This window comes from Magnolia sinica, chromosome 5, assembly GCF_029962835.1.
Source record: "Magnolia sinica isolate HGM2019 chromosome 5, MsV1, whole genome shotgun sequence".
NCBI classification, from domain to species: domain Eukaryota; kingdom Viridiplantae; phylum Streptophyta; class Magnoliopsida; order Magnoliales; family Magnoliaceae; genus Magnolia; species Magnolia sinica.
The window spans coordinates 23,670,997-23,689,479 of NC_080577.1; the positions used below are offsets into that span (position 1 = coordinate 23,670,997).

The 18,483-nt window shown below is 41.2% G+C and overlaps 1 long non-coding RNA gene, 1 other non-coding gene and 1 pseudogene across 2 annotated transcripts; all 3 read right to left on the reverse strand.

Annotated features, from left to right (window-relative positions):
• Nucleotides 1–7,159: 7,159 nt before the first annotated feature.
• Nucleotides 7,160–15,540, reverse strand: LOC131245773 (uncharacterized). Its single transcript, XR_009170979.1, has 4 exons — nt 15,340–15,540; nt 8,233–8,463; nt 8,014–8,116; nt 7,160–7,435 (listed from the first exon to the last, which is right to left on the reverse strand). It is a non-coding gene; the product is annotated as an uncharacterized LOC131245773 (long non-coding RNA).
• Nucleotides 12,392–12,522, reverse strand: LOC131247751 (small nucleolar RNA snoR74). Its single transcript, XR_009172022.1, has one exon. It is a non-coding gene; the product is annotated as a small nucleolar RNA snoR74 (small nucleolar RNA).
• A 602-nt stretch (nt 15,541–16,142) lies between the features above and the next one.
• Nucleotides 16,143–18,138, reverse strand: LOC131246989 (pentatricopeptide repeat-containing protein At4g33170-like; annotated as a pseudogene).
• Nucleotides 18,139–18,483: the final 345 nt, after the last annotated feature.

The window sequence follows — 18,483 nt, forward strand, 5'->3', positions numbered from 1 at the left end:
TATATAATTAATAAAATCATAGGTACAAAATATAAGACGTGTATTGAACTATAATAGAGTAATGTAATAACAAAAATATTAGCATGTATCCACCCAACCAACCCGATCGAGCCCGCTTGGGTTGAGAATTCCCAACGTGAGGTTGGGATGGGTTGGGTTAGGGTTGAGGTATAGGAACCTTGTGTTGGGCTAGGGTTGAGCACCGACCCGACTTTCAGCCCTATCACCCACTGGATAGCTAGAATGGTTAGTCTCGAAAGAGCAGTCTTCCGCCTTCATATTCTCACACCATGCAAACTTGAGAGTAAAATCTCATCAGATTCAGGGAAAGGAGATAATAAACTGACACCATAGCTTCAAAGCGAATTTACAATGTTTCCCTCAGTGATGAGGAATACTATTTCCAGACACCTTTTCTGCACCAAACACAAACACCCTATGCATGAGAAGGCATGGGATCTAGGATGTTCATAGGTTCCGCAGTGAATGCTCATTAACCAAAAATCTGTTGGGTTTTCCTATCAGGTGGGTCACACATACATAGAAAATTGATAACCATCAGTCTAAATTTAGTGTTCATGTGTTGCACCTGATGCGCAAGACAACCTATTTCTTAGGATGGAACATGTTCTGAGGAGAGTGATGAAACATCATCGATGGTCCTGCGTATGAGCTGCCATGCTATGTGGTATTTTGTGTTTTGGCATTTTTGCCCCACTCCCTTCGAGCTGACAGTTGAGAGAATCCACAAATGGCATTCCCCTCTCTTCACGATTATACTTCCCCACTAATTCATTACAGTGATCCGACATTATTTTGTTCTGAATGTCTCAGCAATGCTCAGGACAACATCATCTTGTCTACAGTTGGGAGTGATGTCATGGGCTTGGGTGTGTCTTGTACTTGAACTTTCAAGCATCATCGTACCAGGTACCAGCAACCATCTCATCATGCAGGTCTTTGTGCATGCAGGAAGTTGAGTCTAATCTGTTTTGTTTTGAATGGGAGACTAATACTAACATAAGCAGACTAAAAAAAAGGTACATGTTTTAGGACCCATTTGGATGTACTTCCAGAAAAGGGGTTTCTAGCAAAGGGGTTTTCAAGCCCTTTCTTTTCAGATGAGATTGGAGATTGGTTTTTAGCGAGCGGGCTTTTTAGTGATTAGGGGATCAGATGGGGGTTTGCAAATTACATCTAAATGCAGCATGACACCGTGGCTTGGCTCAAAATGGGCCCCCAAGTAACATAGATCCCATCATATGGGTATTATAGGTATGTGCCCTAATACAATATCTCAATAGGCAGGAATGTGATTGTTCAGTGTTTCAAATGATGAGGCTGTCTTACGTCACCTGCGACCTATGCTTGATCTTCAGTTGCCAATTACTAACCCTAAGATGAAACAGGTCATTTGAGACCCATCGTGGCTTGGGCAAACACCTTGGGTTGTTGGTTTGCTCTTCACATACACGAGTTTGGTTCCCCTCCTTGTGGATTGTAGATTACCTAATGCACATGGATGGCGGGTGATTGTGTGTATTCTCAGGGAATAGTCCCCTCTTAAAAGGGGGTGAATAGTCCCCCCTCAAAAGGGGGTGATTGTGTGTATTCGCTGGGAATAATCCCCCCTCAAAAGGGGGCGGAGGCACCTGGTCATCTTAAAAAAACAAAACAGGTAATTTGAGATTAACCTGCTTTTAAGCTTGAGATTCAATTACTAACCATAAAGTAAAATCCATGCCTTTGCGAAACTAAAGAGATGCATTCCCAAGGGAAAAATACAAAAATACACTCGTTTAGTTTTTTTTCCTTCAAAAGGTAACGAAGTTGAGAATTGTGTAGTCCACGAGGAATGAATATTACATCTAATCCGTCCAAAATATGAAAAACACCGTGATGTTCACACCACCCAAAAATCTGGCCGATTGATCGAATCACAAGATGGGGGTACACATGAAGTTAAAAATGTTTTTTGAGCTGTATATATTACCTTTTATGGTTTTCCCATAAGTTTGAAAGTTCTTGCGCTTTGGGTTATCATGGTACGGTGCATCTGTTGTGCAGGTTGGATATCTGACATATACCTTGTGGGCCCCACAATTCTCAATTCACTAATTCTTAAAGAAAAAAACTAATATGTGGTGTTTAAGTAATTTCTCTCCTCAATGAGCATTGCTCAGTAATTTCGTTTCCTGCAGGAAGGGTCTCAAAGCATATTAAGTTATGGTGCTCCGGTAGATTGATCTAAACCGTCCATAGGTCTAGAACACATTTCAAGGGCCACCATGCAGAGGTGAGACTGATCTGATGATCAAATCCATCCTAGATTCAGCCTTATTTTTTTGCAGCCATCCTTTTTCCAACCTGTAGATGGGATGGTCATGATTGCCTAATAGAAGTGAATATCTAGAATCATTTATAGTCCATGATGGGAAAATAGACCGATCAAATCGTTGGTTAGACACACACACACACACTCTCTCTCTCTCTCTCTCTCTCTCTCTCTCTCTCTCTCTCTCATACACACACAATTGATCTTGACCGTCTGTATTTCAGGCCATTGATTAGATAGTTAATACCTTCTTATAAATGTGATATTTGCATGATCGCACACGCAACGCGTGCTGGACCTAATGGACAGTGCCCCAATTCAACTGGGACCAATAGTACTCAAGCATCTCTAGACAATATTTATATTCTTTTAAATAAAAATCTATCTTTTTTTTTTATTATTATTTTCACACACCCACCCACACCACATGCACTCAACCCCATGATCTCAGGTTGATACAATCTGTCTACTAGCCCCACTCACATAAGAATATACCTACCTTCGTTTTACTTTATAAGCTCTACGCGGTGGCCCACGGTCTCTATTGGGACACCAACTAAGAAATGAGTCAGATTCAAAACTCAAGTGGGCCACACAATAGAAACGTGGACTTCCATGTATTTACCGCATAAGCTCTGTACGGCCCACCGTCTCTGTTGAAGATCCACTCTGTTCATCAGTTTCGCTACCTGATGTTAGAATATGAAGTAAAAAAAGAAAAAAGAAAAAAGAGTCAAATCCAAAACTCAAGTGGGCCACGCGATAGAAAACAGTGAAGATGAAAAGGCTCTAAACCTTCCAGTATTCCACCGTGATGTATATATGCCCACCAAACCATTCGGATGGTTATCGACACATGAATGAACTGAAAATACAAATTTACCCTCATCTATAATTTATGTGGTCCCCACTTGTGTCTTTGATCTGCATCTGTTGTGCAGGTTGGATATCTGACACGACTCACTCGGGATGAGTCACTCACTCCCCTAGTCAGAAGTTAAGAGAGCATGGGACTCAACCAATGCACCAGTTACTCTCTATTTCCGAGACAAACAGATTGGAGACTAAAATCAAAGATCAAGAATTCTCTCGACCACCAATATTGCGCTATGTTCAAACAACTAGTGAAAGGAAAATATGCCAATTCATACAGATAAGTTCTTTTTGCCCCATGACAATAGATGTGAGTCCACGGACTTAAGAATTTATTCTTTCACCAATACTTAGTGAACAAAGATACACATAAATTAAATAAGGCAGAATGTTGCCGATTTTACTAGATATTATGAAATAATGTTTATTACAATTGATAACTTGCGAGACGATAAAATGAATAAACAAAATAAAAAGGAATAAATACTTGATGTGTTGGACATGGGTTTGTAGGGCTCACTTATTGGCTTGTCCCTTAGACAATGCAAATCATAGATCATAATCCGGGACTATCCTTACCGTAGCATCAGAGGGGTGATTAGACCCACCTGCTCCTGTATTAGTTAGGCGGGCTGCTGGACTTGTGCCGTGTATCATCGCCTTTTGCAAAGGTCCCATATCATGTAGGCTGTTGGATTCTGCAGGCCCACTCTTTTGCACTGACTTTCAATACACATATTAGAACAGGCGAATCGAAGTAGGTGCGACCAACCAAATCGAAACTTAGATGATCATGATATACAACTTATGGTTGCTTTATTCGATAGCCTTGTGCCATCAGTTCCCTCAGCCTATATTAATGATGCAAGCCTAAAAATAAGATAGATCTAAGATTGAACTGGGCCACACCACAGGAAACAGTGAGGATGAAAACACCCACCTTTCAAACCTTCTTAGTGCTCACCGTGACGTTTAAATGCCATTTAACCAGTTCATAAGGTGATTCCCACTAAGATGAAGGAAAAAAACAGGAAATGCAACCTGATCCAAAACTTTTGTGGGGCCACAAGAAGGTTTCAATGATGGATTCTCAATTCCCACTGTCTCTTGTTGTGTGGCGCACTTGAGTCTTGGATTTGACATATAAAAGATGTTTTTTCAGGCGTTGTTTTTCTGGGGTCATTGACAGTTTTATTTTTGCAGAATGAAAGATGTGAAGCTCTATTGAATATTAGCCATGGATGTTTTGTGTCAAAAATTTCTTGCTTTGGTGTCCGAATCGGGTCTTGAATGTTATAGTCTGGTTATGTTAGGGGCCTTTTTTTATCTACTCCAAATTGCAGGTGGTTTGAATATTTTGCAAAAACTAAAGGCTTTCTGTTATACTGGGCAATCGGGTATTGATATGGGATGGAAAGAATTTTAAAAATAGCACCCAATGCAATGTCGTTTTTTATTCTACTTGTCTCAAACACAGCTTTTAAGAAAACTATCCATTAAACTGAATTGCAATTTGGGTTACATCCAAACAAGCCTTGTGCATCTTAGGTCGGCCATGCTGTAAAATTCGCATGGTGCAAATATGGAGCTGGTCCACTCAGCAGCTAAGCCACACTAAAAATCAACGGATAGAAAATGATCTAACTCAACTGACAGCTGTGGCCTACCTAATGAGCACATCCAAGTCAATACTAAGAACTAATAAAGATCAAATATCAAACCATCAAGTATCACGCTGTTATCTAACAATACAAGACTAGCAACTACCACTCCCGGTGAGACCTAGGTTAGTTTCAATTACCTCACCTTTAGAAAAAAATAAATAAATAAATAAATCTCTGATCATGTAATGTATAAGGATCCAACCCATTTAATGTTTCAACCAGTGATCTTTCCAAAGGTTACGTTTAATTTTTAGTGCACTTATTTGTATACCTTGTTTGTCAATCACGTGCATCGGTGTGTTAGGGAGTCGGTTGAGCTCTTGGAAGCTGAAGACTAAAGATACATTAAGACTGGGGCATCAGAGATGAAAGAACAGGTATATGAGGTGCCATGGTGATCCTAACCCTTTAGATTCAAAACAACCCAAACCGTTATAGGTAAATCTTGTTGATCATCCCTAAGCCTTATAATCAAAATTGGAATATGATAAATAAGATTAAAAGAGGTGCAAAGCTTTTGTAAACCAAACTACTAAAAATAAAAGAGTTTCAAGGATTATCGATCGATACGTGACCGATCGATCAATGGACCTGCCCGATTGATCAACCTGAGCCGAAATTGTCCAGCAAGTTTCTGTTTGGAAATCATTTCGGTCGATCAATCGATATACCAGTCTGATCGATCAAAGGAGCCCCAAATCATCCAGTAAGTTTTTTAAAAAAATTTAGAATTATAGTGATCGATAGATGCATCGCCCGATCGATCTACGAGAAGTTCGATTGATCGAAGGCTTGGATCGATTGATTGAACCAACCATTTTCTTCCAATTTTTTTACCGTTAAAATTTGGTTTTTTTATAAATGGCATACGAACCTTGGACATTTTGAGGAATTTTTTGTGCAATAGAAGGCTAGATGATTCCACATTGATATCCCACATCCTAACCTCTAATCCCATGAGTTTCAAGTCATCTTCACGAGCTTTAACACTTTAATAAGGATTCCAACCTCTAATGAGAAGATGAACTTAAATTATACAAATTTCTAGAGATTAGACTCAATCTTATAGGCATATCTTTTGTCTAAATCCTCTAGAAGATCCTTCTAGATGAATCACCTAAGATTTCAACTATCCCATTAATGTAGGAGATTCTATCACCCTCCTATTACCTTGGTCACCTCAAATAGAGCATCACATGTAAGGTGTTTGATTTTGGAATTTAAGCAACGACAAGCATCAACATCAACGATCGAGGGAGCAATTGAAGAGCATATTCAAGCGCGAGAGAGATTTGAAGAAGCAACTCAAGCACGACGCGTAAAAGGGTCTCAATTTGACAAGTGTCAATTAGTGAGTTTATATACTCTCTTTCCTTATGTAGGATTGAGAGTAAGAGTTTGTATTCTTATGTAGAACCTAGGCTCTTGTGTAGGGTTGAATTCACCGGACACGGGTGCGTACATGTTAGTCTCCATGGGAGCTTCCGGCGAGAATAAACATAAGTACTTGGACCAGAACCGAGATTGTTGGTTAGTCGATAGAAAACCAACTAAAAGCCTTTTGCATGAGCATCTGGCAGGAGTGTGCGTTAGGTCCTTGTGTAAGGCTGTAAAGATTAGATATAAACAGATTAAAAACTTCTGATAGTGAATACTGGTACGGTCAATGAGAGTGTATCCGTTGAGAGTGGAGTAGGAAAACTGAACTACTATATATGCTTATGTTTGCGATTGTAATTTGCGTACTCTCTATTCATGCTTATGTGTTTAATTAGTTAAATCATCTGAATGTTTGAATTGGATTGTATGTTAGATACTTAGCTTGTAAAGCATACACAAGTACACTATCGATTATGGACTAGTTGTTTCATTGGAATATCATGTGTAGTCTATACGAATGGACCCACTATTGTCTTGGAAGCCTAAGTGTTATTTTCCTTGATTAGTTTAAATAAGGCAATTGCATTCTAATTGGCATAATTTTAGACAACTGACGTAATTTCAATGTTGCCCACTCGTGTTTAAAAACAAAAGAGCCAAATGATCAAAGAATTAAAATAATCCAATCCGCGAGCCTTTTACCTGTTCACTTTCCATCATATAAACAGTTGTTTGGGTCAAGAGTCAAAGGCTATAAAGTCCTGCAGAAAAGTTAACCTAAAAGTCAGATTTGATTGGACAATCTTGATCTGCTGATTTGATTAAGTGGGGCCAACCATCCCACATACCTACAACAACACGGAGAGTGGATATCAAAGCTTTCTGTTGCCAAAAGGCCCTTGCCCCAACTCCTTGACCTTTAGAATTTTATTTTATTTTTTTCTTGTTATTCAAAAAAAAAAAAAAAAAAACCTCAAGAGTTAAAATATCAAAACTTCTGGCAAGCAAAACACCACCAAGTTCTCAATTGCATGACTACGGAAATGAGGAAAAATATAAAATGAAGCCAAAATTTTCAAACATTTCAGAGCTGCCTTCTACCTATGGCCCCCACTTAAGACGAAGCACCACTGCGAAGCGCTTGAGCTTCCTTGGGTTTCCTTGGAGCCAACTGAGTATCAGGCTGCAGCATCAACCAAGTAGGTTTGTTAGACCTAAAAGCAAAACAATGATTGACTATAATTTTCTCTTCAAAGACTCGAATGTAGAAACATTAAATCTACCATATGCCCATATTCAAAGGCCAAACAAGAGCAAACGTGTGTTATGTGGTTAATAAAGCTTCAGGATCTGTTTGGACATGGGCTGAATCATTTCTTAGTGTTGTTGTCATTTTTTATTTTTGCCTGGGTGTGTTTGGCTTATTAAGAAAATCTTATCTCCATGAAGTTTAAAAGGGTGTGCTTCTATTTTTCCCTTGCTTGAATGGAAAGGGGCACATGCATTTATTTTTCCCCTGCATATTCTGTAGGCATACATAACTGCAAGTCTGCAACTAGTGAAACAAAAAGGAGAGTAATTGAAGAATTTGCGTTTTATCTCCACCTTGACAGGTTCTTCCTTCTCAGACAAAATCAACTCAATATGACAAGGTGATGACATATAGGCTGGCAGAGCAAAGCACAGCATCTTGTTGTTAATACATGAGCACAAATTCACAAAGTGGACCAAATAATATTGATATATGAGATAAAAACTTACGGTTAATCCTTCCATAAGCATGGTACACTCAGCGCCTCTGCTTCTAGGCTTGATTCACCTGGTTGTGAGAAACAAACAGTTTGTCCACATCCAAACCTTTCACCTGCAAATAACATTTATTATCATGTAACATGCCAAAGAAGAAACTAGGTGGGGTAGAAGAAGATGGTAATGAGCTTTAGTAAGAGAAATTAACCACAAGGATAGGGTACAACATACATCGGAGTTGCTCTCAGCATTCTTGAGCAAGTCCAGAATGAGGTTTGCAGATTTCGCTGGCCAGCGGCCCTGTCCATTTGAATGGTGGTTCTTTGCTTGGGCAGTGCAGCCAACACCGCCACAAAATCACTGGAAGGGAATGGCTTTTTAACGAGTGATTACATCCTGAAGATACCTTTTCGCCTTCACCAGGGGCAACTTTCTCATTGCATGGGCAGTTTCCCTGGTATTCTGATAAGAAAAAAAATTAAAAAAAAAAAAAAAAATCAAAGATGAGCAGACAAGGACCTTATCTTAGTCCTAGCATACCATAGAAGTGCAGGAACTATGATATACAAAAGAAGATTGTCATACACATGGCCTGTTGGAGGCACCCTTTGAAGGCCAATTTGATCCAAACTGTTTTTATGTTGTGCATTTTGATGCATTTTGGAAATCCCCGCCTCATCTCTCGCTCGACAAAGTAGGCGCTAAAATGCTGAGTTAGCAAAAGTGCTTATTCGTTTTTTTGTCAAGTCAACAGAAAAAGCAGGCTTCAAACCCCCTTTTTTTTCCGGAAATTCCATTCTGAGGAATTGCATTAAACAGGCCCTCAAAAGCCAAGTGACCAGAACATAGGATACCCATAAGAAAATTGCACCATTATTATAGTTGAAATGCAGACAAAAGAAAAGGCATCTCAATGTACTAAGATGGGATTCCAGACAAGGGCCAGACAATGGGATCAAATCGAATGTAGAATGATGGAGACTCTTCAACCCTATACATGGCATAGTTGTACAGCAATCAAGACTGTCCCAATCCCTGAGCTAACTGTGGATAGAGAATAAGCTAAAAATTGAAATGAGAAGAAAATATTAAAATTCAGAATTTTTTTCCTTTGAATTCAGACCGCTCACTGTTTTACCCTTAACCATCCATTTGATAGCCCATTAATTGCATGGTTAGCTTCGCTTGATCAGTATGATTTTATGGCTATGCTCCATACACAAAGGGACCCACATTTTCGATTTTCTGGATAGTTGTATATCAGTGCCACATGTGAGGAGGATGAGTTACAAGTTACTACCATTTTTTAAGTTGAAAAAAAATCTAACATAAGAGTCTGCCACCCAAGCCCACAGCATCATCCCAGTAGCAGTACAAGGTCTCAATGAGGATGAGTAAAATGAGACATCCAGTCCACCTGTGAGGATGGAAGTCCAAGTTGTACAAGTACCATAAATGTGGCATGTGTATGGTACATTCATTCATTATGGACAACAATGGATAGGTCTCACAACAAAAATCATAGCTATGGAGCAATCCTAATCCCAATCATTGTGATTTTTGTTTTTTGTTTTTTGTTTTTTTTGGGTATATGGCCCCTTTATGGCGCCTTGATCAGATAGGGTATAGAATACATGAGATCTCCCATTGTGCTTTCAATGAATTATTGTATACAACAGCTTTGTGAAGCAATCAACTGTCATGCATGTCAAACATTTGAACCATGCGAAAGATGGGCCACCCAATGAAGGTCATGTGCCGTGAAAATCCAGCCAACCAATGCATTAGATGGGCCATGTCTCTGCACTGAGTCAGACCATCAACTGTCCATTGATTTCGAAGGCACAGCCTGCCCAATGCATGGACTAGCTTGATTTTTACCCAATGTGATCTACACACAATGTGGTCCCTGCCACCTTTTTCATGGATTGGATATCTACACACAATGCTCAATAAAAAAGGAGCAAATTTGCATAATTTTGAGTAGATCACACACCATCTCAATTGATAATGAAAATTAGAAACAGTTCAGCGAGGACTCAAATTAGAACAGTGAAATTAAGCAACTCAGAAAGGCTTCCAAATTATAACCTGACAAAGATGGTTCTGTGATTCATAAAACACCATGTGCTCAAGAATCTAACAGTGGCTGACCAAACATTGAAGTACACAGCAGAGTTGCAGCACTTGGAAGTTTTGAACTCATTAGCATAGAAAGGCAACATAACATGGAAGAAGCAGAACCCCAGAAATAACTTCCCCAGAGGGTAACGGTTGATCCCCTGATTGATCCCCAAAAATAACCAGACGCAAATATGCAAATTTAAATTCCTTAAACATTACTAATAGACAGAGCAGTCTAATAATCAAGGAACCTATCACCTTAAGATGACAAATTATTGTCAGAACCATCTAACACTACCACAATGTACAGTGTTCATCCAAAAAGTAAATGACAGAAATCATCTAGCACCAGCATTATATACAGGTGTTCATCCAAAAAGTGGCAGAAACCTCAGGGCCTGTTTGGCATTGCTTCTAGCAACTGTAGACTTGATTATCAAGAAATGATTCTTGAGAATTGCTCATGTGAAAAGTGCATGTTTACTGGTAAAGAAAAAAACAATTTCCCCATGAAGGTTCAATGGTCAGAGTTGAATCCCACTGTTTACCATGGAGTGGCCCACTCAAGTCTCAGATCTACCTCTTTTATTGAATCATATCATAATATTATAGGGGGAAACAGATGGCTAGATGTCGCACAGTCATCACAGTGGCCCCACAGTGATGCAGGCAGGAGTTATAGGAAAGTTGTGTACATCTGCAACTGAGATTTGCTAAGCCCACACACATGTACAATAAAACTCATGTGCGCACAGTGATGCAGGCGAGAGTTATAGGAAAGTTGTGTCCATCTGCAAATGAGATTTGCTAAGCCCACGCACATGTAGAATAAAACTCACATCCGCACCACACGTTTGTCATCATGGCACACAGGTCTGAGATCCAATCCATCCAGTAGAAAGGCACCACTATATCGATGCCCTAGCCCAAGAATGAGGTTGATCCACTGGCCAGAGGGCCTCAGTGTGGCTGAGGTTTTCTCACCCAAACCATCTGTTTCTAATATTGGGGCCCACCTTCTGAGAAGACCAGATTAATTTTAAGGAAAACATGGCTGGGACCATCCAGTAGATGGATTTAATCTTGGACCTACATGCCATGATGGCACACGTAATGTGTATGGCTCTACACTTGTGTGCAATCAACAAACCTTCCAACAAGCGACAGAGATCTTTGCAAGCATGTAGAAGTGGAAACCCTTAAAGGAAACGGGCTACGCTGTGGGAAAAGCACAAATTTGGAAAATTGTTTTCCTAAAATTGATTAAGTGGTTAACCAAACACACTCAAATCCCAAAGAAGTAAATTTCAGAATCAAAATCACAAAAAATACACTCTTTTTAGCAAAGCCAAACAGGCTCTTAGTGATTTTCAATAAAGACTTGCTATATAAACATGTCCCAGCTTTTAATAACCCAGCAACAAATGGGATTTTTATGTAGAATACTAAGAAATAATAGTGGCATTACATTCATCCATTTATGGAGTTAGTTTATAATGGCCCATCATGTGTTGAACCCATGGTTTTGAAAATTGGCTATGGTACATAGGCATATTGTAACAGTATTGGTCATCCCCATTGCACGATAGGTAAATATTGATGTATAGGAGTTTCTTGCTCCCAAAAAATCCCATGACAATTCATATTGCCAACACTGAATTGTAGAAAATACTTGAGTTCATAACTTCGTATTCAAATCAAGAAAATTAGTGAAGCATAATTCATCACCAATTTCCACATTGCTCATTAATTTTGCAGCATGCTTCATTGACTGAAACATCTGCATGAAAAATATATTTCACGAGCGACCTCAATTTCATTAAAAGCAAAAAGCAGAAAAAACAATCAAGAGATTCGAAACAAGACTTCCTTTGGCAAGCATTATGATCTCATTAGCCTCACAAAGCACACAAAACCAAAAAAAAACAAAAACAATTTTGACACATTTGTATGAAAAAAATCACAAACCATAAACAAATCTGTGAGCAATTAGCTTCAGCTGAGAATTCCATTTAAAAAAAAAAAAAAAAAAAAATCCTACTAGGAAGTTTCTACAAAATTACAATGGCATATGTGAGCTTACAAAAGATTGATCAGAAGAACTTACTAGGATAACAACAGTGACATAATAACCAATTTTTAATGAGGTCAAGTTAACACCCGGTCAAGGGTTCGAGTATCCATAGGTGGTGAAATCCCACTACGGCGTGAGTGTGTGGGGGTGTGTGTGCGTGTGTAAAAAAATAAAAATAAAAAAGTTAATATTTAATGTGTCTTCATTTACTGAACCTTTTGCCACTGACAAAGCTTACAAAGGTTCACCCAATAACAATGTGTTCAGTTTCCCTGAAGTTTATGAGAGACCTGCTCATATAGACAACAGGCCACTGCTTTTTTTCTTCAGGTTAAAAACCCTAGACAAAACAATATCATGACAAGTCAACATTTGGAAAAGTCCATGGAAAAGATAAAAAATCATCCTGAGATTATTAAAATGTCAAAAGAGGAAGCATTCCCGACAAGCAAAAGCTGACCACTGTGTAAGAATGTCTTTGTTCATATGCTGATCACGAAAAAGAATGTTACAGTTTTTTTTTTTTTTTTAAATGCCTAAATATGAGTTCCACTCTCACCAATCTTCACCAACCATTTGGTTTCTCCAGAAGCAAAAAAGACAAACACCAGATTGCAAAGCAACTGTCTCAGATAACAAACGACACCTTAACTTAAAACTATAGCATCAGTGGCAACTAGAACGACCAAATAACTACCAAGCTATGTGACAATGGCACTCTATTTTCTAAAAAAGAAAAATTTTATCGTGTCAGATATAAGGAAAAAAAAAACACTTTTACCTTCCTGTTCTCATACATCAACAGTATCATATACTTTTATATAGTTGTTAGTGCATTTTACTTAAGAGATACATTTTCCAATATCTCATATTTTCTTATATAACATATTTTTCAATATCATATACAAAGTAAGTTGGTACAAGTTGAAGGCTCTAAAGGGCAAGGGAAAGGCCAAAAAGGACATAGGTGAAGGTGGTAAGAAAAGACTTGATGACCTATGGTCTAGCTGAAGTTATGGTCCTTGATAGAGTGGAATGATAGAATAGGATTCCTGTAGCCAACCCCAATTAATTGGGATAAGGCATAGAAGACTTTCTCATGGATCTCCATCATGGCTGGGGATGCTCTGGCAGAGTGTGATAGTCGATTCGGAGGCACTTGCAAGTTGTATGTGCCAGCATATGTTAATCCTAAGTTAACAATTGAAATTACCAGACCCACTGTCCATTGATAATAGGTCAAATCCATGTAATTTTTTATTGGGACCCACATTCCAATTGTTTAATATAGTTACATGTGATTTCTTAGACTGTGCCACACTATGGAAGTTTTCTTCCCCAACATTTTAAGAATGGTGGTGACTCATCTACTGTGACTATGTCATGGTGGACAGAAAGACCAGACTGTGGACTCAGCTTTGGATGGAGCATAACCAATCTTCACACCTGGCAGACAATACTGACCATCCATTTGGTAGGTGCCAATGGGATTCACAATGTCGGATCACTGGATAGATGCACATGTGAGCCACATGTGAGAAGTACGAGTCACCACTATTTTAGAAGACTAGGTTTCAATTACAGTGGTCATAATTTTCTATGTGCACAAGTAATGAAATCACATTAACCAAAAGTTTGAAATTTAGAGCTGTTAATCAAGTTTTGCTATCTATCATCTACCAAATATACCTCATAACCAATGCCATGGAATACAAAGGACACCCCACTCGGCAAGATTTCAAGCCGGGTCACAAGATCCCGACTGGGCAGGATTTGTCAAGTTGGACCATGGATAGGTCAACTCAACACGACTCACCACAACTCACTCAGGATGAGTCGCTTGCCTGGTCAAAAGTTATGAGAGGTAAGGACGCAACCAACGCATCAGCCACACTTGTGAATGAATTTTCTATTTTATCCATGACAAGTGCTTTAATGCTGTCAGAGCACTATTAAGTTATAGTGCTCCTAAGTGTTGAAAATAAAATATGCACTTATAGAGAATGTCGAGAATGGCTTAAAGGCGCGTACTAATGTGCGGTTTTTTAAGATAGTCGAAGCCTCTCAAATGTGCAAGGTGCCACACTACCCTTGGGATCCAATTAAACTTGGCTTGATCCAGTCTTCCAGCAAGCTTTCATTGCTCAACAAAGACGCAGTACTTGACCTTGCACTATATGCCTGGAATGAATTGAAAATAAGGAGATGAAGTTGAAGTTGTTCCAGCACCTGACTCTTATCTTTTTTTATAGAAGGATATTAATTATGCAGTTAATGAAATACGCAATCCCAATGTAATGCTACTAATAGCAAGAAGCTTCTAGGTCAAGAGACTTTTTAGCTCCCCAAGTGGGCTTGGAGACTTTATAGTCTGTCATCTACCTCATTGGACTTGAGGCCCAACAGATAAGTCCATTTGGACAAGACTAAGTCACAATGGAGGCCCCACAGCACTGTGGGTGTGCTCTCTTTACTCTACTTCCAATGTGGGACTAAACAAGTTTCAAAAAAAACAAAAGTTTAGCAAAGAAATTTTAAAAACTATTTCAGCACTAGTTGCATCTAGTAACTTACGCAGTTCAATAAATCAATCTAAACTGTCCATTATGTCTAGAACTCATTTCAAGGGCTACCATACTAACTTGATGACCGAATCCATCTTAAATTCATCCTTATTGTTTGTAGCTATCCTTTTTCCAACCCATGGATGAGATGGTTTAGATCGCCTAATAGAAGTCAATTCTTCAGAATCATAAGAAATCCATGATAGGAACTATCAACTAGATGGATCAAATTGTTGGTTAGACCTATTCTTGTATAAATGATGGTGACCATCCATCATAAGATGAGTGTGATATTTACATGGTTGCCCATGAAATCTGCATGGGACCTAATGGACAGTCTAGATCAATGGAATGGATTGTTTAAGTGTCCCAATCAAACTAGGAGCACTCCAATAGCGTTCCGAGAGCACTGAAGCATCTGTCTGTAATATCATCATTAAATCAATTAATCAATTTATCAAATATCTAAAAGAATCAAGTAAAGACCCAGATGAGTCTTTGAGTCAACCCAATACAGGTAGACATCGAGTCTAGTCAAGTTGAGTTTTTGGGTTTTAAAACTATGCTTCCTGTTACCTATCTGAAGATGTGAACCGCGACCCAAACCACTCAAGAGTCCAGCTGAATAACTTTAACCAACTGTGAATCTTATGGCACTCTGTCGTATGCTCTGCCGCTACTTTGTTTTGGGCTCCACGGGGGAAGCTATAACACCGTTCATGCCTTCCCGACTTGGAAAGATTACTAAAATGCTTCTACCTGAGATGCTCATTATGGACTGAGTTCAGGCATCGTAGATGACCATGGAACACATTCAAGCTCAGATGATTGGATTGGATCTACTTGCGACGGATTGAAATTTAAATGCAGCATCAGTTGGTAACGAGCTGAGGATATTGAGCAACACCCTGTTGAGAACATACTTCAGTTGTGAAGCACAGGCAGAGCCATAACCCAGATATCTACAATGGCACTTTTGCTCCTGTCCACCTTGCTGGAATTGGCAGGCAGTCTCGGAGAGAAGATAACCACTCAGGAAAAATCAAGACTCCTCAATTTCAGGCTGATAACCTTGTGCCAGCCTCCCTTTGGGATGAGAATGCAAATGGGCAGTCCAAATATTCTGGGTCCCCTCAATTCCATGCCTGCAGCGATTGAAAGATGATGACAACAGCACAACATGAAGCAGGGATTACAAACAACATATCTAGCAATCTCGGAACAGTGAAAGACTGTGCCTCTTCCTGTATAGCCAGCAGCAGCGCAATGCAAACAGCAGCCCGGCCTAAACAGGCCTTGCAGCAAGCTGCGAATTCTGGAATGCACTTGGATCAAATGGTCCTCCCCAAAAAGACTACACCTATCTTCCAGGTTTCGATTAATTGACGGGCACATCATCTACGGTCCCCCCTAAAGGGACTACACCCAAATTGCCATCTTCCAAGTTTCGATCCGCAGGCCCATCACCTACTTTGACCCAATCAGGTCACCACCGTCGTAGGATCTCAATTTCATAATCAGCTCTCAAGTTTGATTCTTCGTTTGTATTCAATCATTTACCAGTAATCCCCACAAGTGCAGCTCCCATGCTCAAACTTGTGGTATCTATTCACATCCCTCACAACAATCTCCCTCTCCAAAGCCCTGCTCATATACTTGAAAGCCTCATGACAGTCTCTACATATCCTCAGATTCTTAACAACCCTCAGAGCTTTACCCGGTGGAGCAGCCCCGCTCACCACCCCAAATGCCACCGCCAGCTTGTCGCTGTGATACCAAAGCGCCTCCCTCTTCTCAGCTGCCTCAACCTCGTGCAGCACCACCTCCGATGCCTCCACGTAGCCCAGCTTCGCAATCTCCTCCATCAATTCCACCAGCTTGGCGTATATCTCGGCTGTCCTTTCATGCCTCCGGTCTCCTGCCAAGAAGATGTGCACTTCTCCACGCACTTCTATCCAGCTCCGCCCACCTTCCTTCTTCACCCCTCTGTCTTTCATCATCGTCCTTACTTCAGCCATCTCAAGCCATCTCCCAGCTGCTGCGTTGATGTTTGAGAGCATCACATAGGCTGAATCGTCTCGTGGGTTGTGCTCAAGAAGCTTATGGCCCACCACCCTGCCCATGTCGACCGCACCATGGGTTGCACAGGCGGAGAGCAGGGTCCGCCATACTGCAGCATCGGGCTCAAATGGCATTGTGTTTGCGAGGTTCTCTGCATCCTTGAGTTGGCCTGCCCGGGCCATGGTGCCCACCACGCAAGTGTAATGCTCGAGCCCCGGTCGCATTCCATATTCATTGGTCATTGAATCAAGCCATTGCTTGGCTTCAAAGACCAAGCCTGAGTTGCTAAATGCAGTGAGGATTGCAAGAATGCTGAGCTCGTCGGCTACTAGCCCATGGCTTGGCATCCTGTAAAAAAGCTCAATTGCAGAGCCCGAGTCGCCCTGTTGGGCATATGCTGCCATCATTGAATTCCACCCGATGATGTTCGCGCCCGGCAACAACCCATCGAACACCTGCCGCGCGTCAGAAACAAGGCCTGACTTCCCGTACGCATCAACCAACGCAGTCCCCACAACGAGGTTCGACTTGAGGCCCGCAACGGCAGCATGCGCGTGCAGGATCCGGCACTGCTCAAGAGCAGCCGCCTCCGCTGCCGCCCGCAGCGCACCAGAAACGCTGTACATGGTGGACCCCACGCCGGCCGATCTCATGCCTGCGAATATTGAGATCACGTCCGCCGAGCGGCAGTTCTGCGCGAGGCCGACAATGGCGGCAGCATAGCAGACCTCGTCTCTGTGGACAAGAGCGCATTTCGAGTACATGTGGGCAAGAGCGCTTCCGGAAGGCTGCATTTCGAGTACATGTGGACAAGAGCGCTTCCGGAGAAGGGGAGATGGGAAAGAGAGAGCTTGAGGGCGAGGGAGTGGAGCTGGAGGCCAGTGGAGAGAGAGGGGAGGGAAGCGCAGGTTTTGAGGAGGGTGGCTAACGTGCGCTGGTTGGGGGGAGGATAAGGTGGCGGAGCATGGAAAGGAAGAGGGAGAGAGAGAAAGGAGTGCTGGCATGGGCGGTGATGATGGACGTCCAGGATACGACGTTGGGCGATGGGATTTCATTGAAGAGGCGGAGGGCGTAGGAGAGAGTGGATGGGGTTTTGGAGTAGAGAGTGATGAGGCTGTTGAAGATGGAGAGATCGGTGGTGCCTGTTTTGATGGCCCGCGCGTGGATGGGGCCGGGTGAGCTGGTGGGCCCCACAACGGTGGGTGGTGCTACGTCGCATGGCAGCCGCATGCTTGATGGAGAGGCGGGATGCTGATGTAGTTTGAATTTGGCAGATGGTTCCTGTAATCTAAAGTTCTGTGTGGCCCACTGCATGTCCCACTAAATCCAGTCCGTCTATCAGTTTCTCCAGATTGTATTATGATGGAAGCCTGAATATGAAGCAGATCCAAGATTGAAGTGGGCCACACCACAGGAACTGTGAGGATGTAAACGCCCAACTTTCAAACCTTCCTGGCGCTCACCCTGACGTTTAAATGCCATCTAAACGGAAAAACACAAATGCCAGCGGGATCCTAGCTTCTTTGGGCCACAAGAAGATTTCAACGGTTGGCTCTCAATCCCCACCGTCTCTTGTTGTGTGGCCCACTTGAATCTTGGATCTGACTAATTTTTTGGGCTCCCACCGTGACATAAGCTGGGAAAACTGATGGAGGGAGT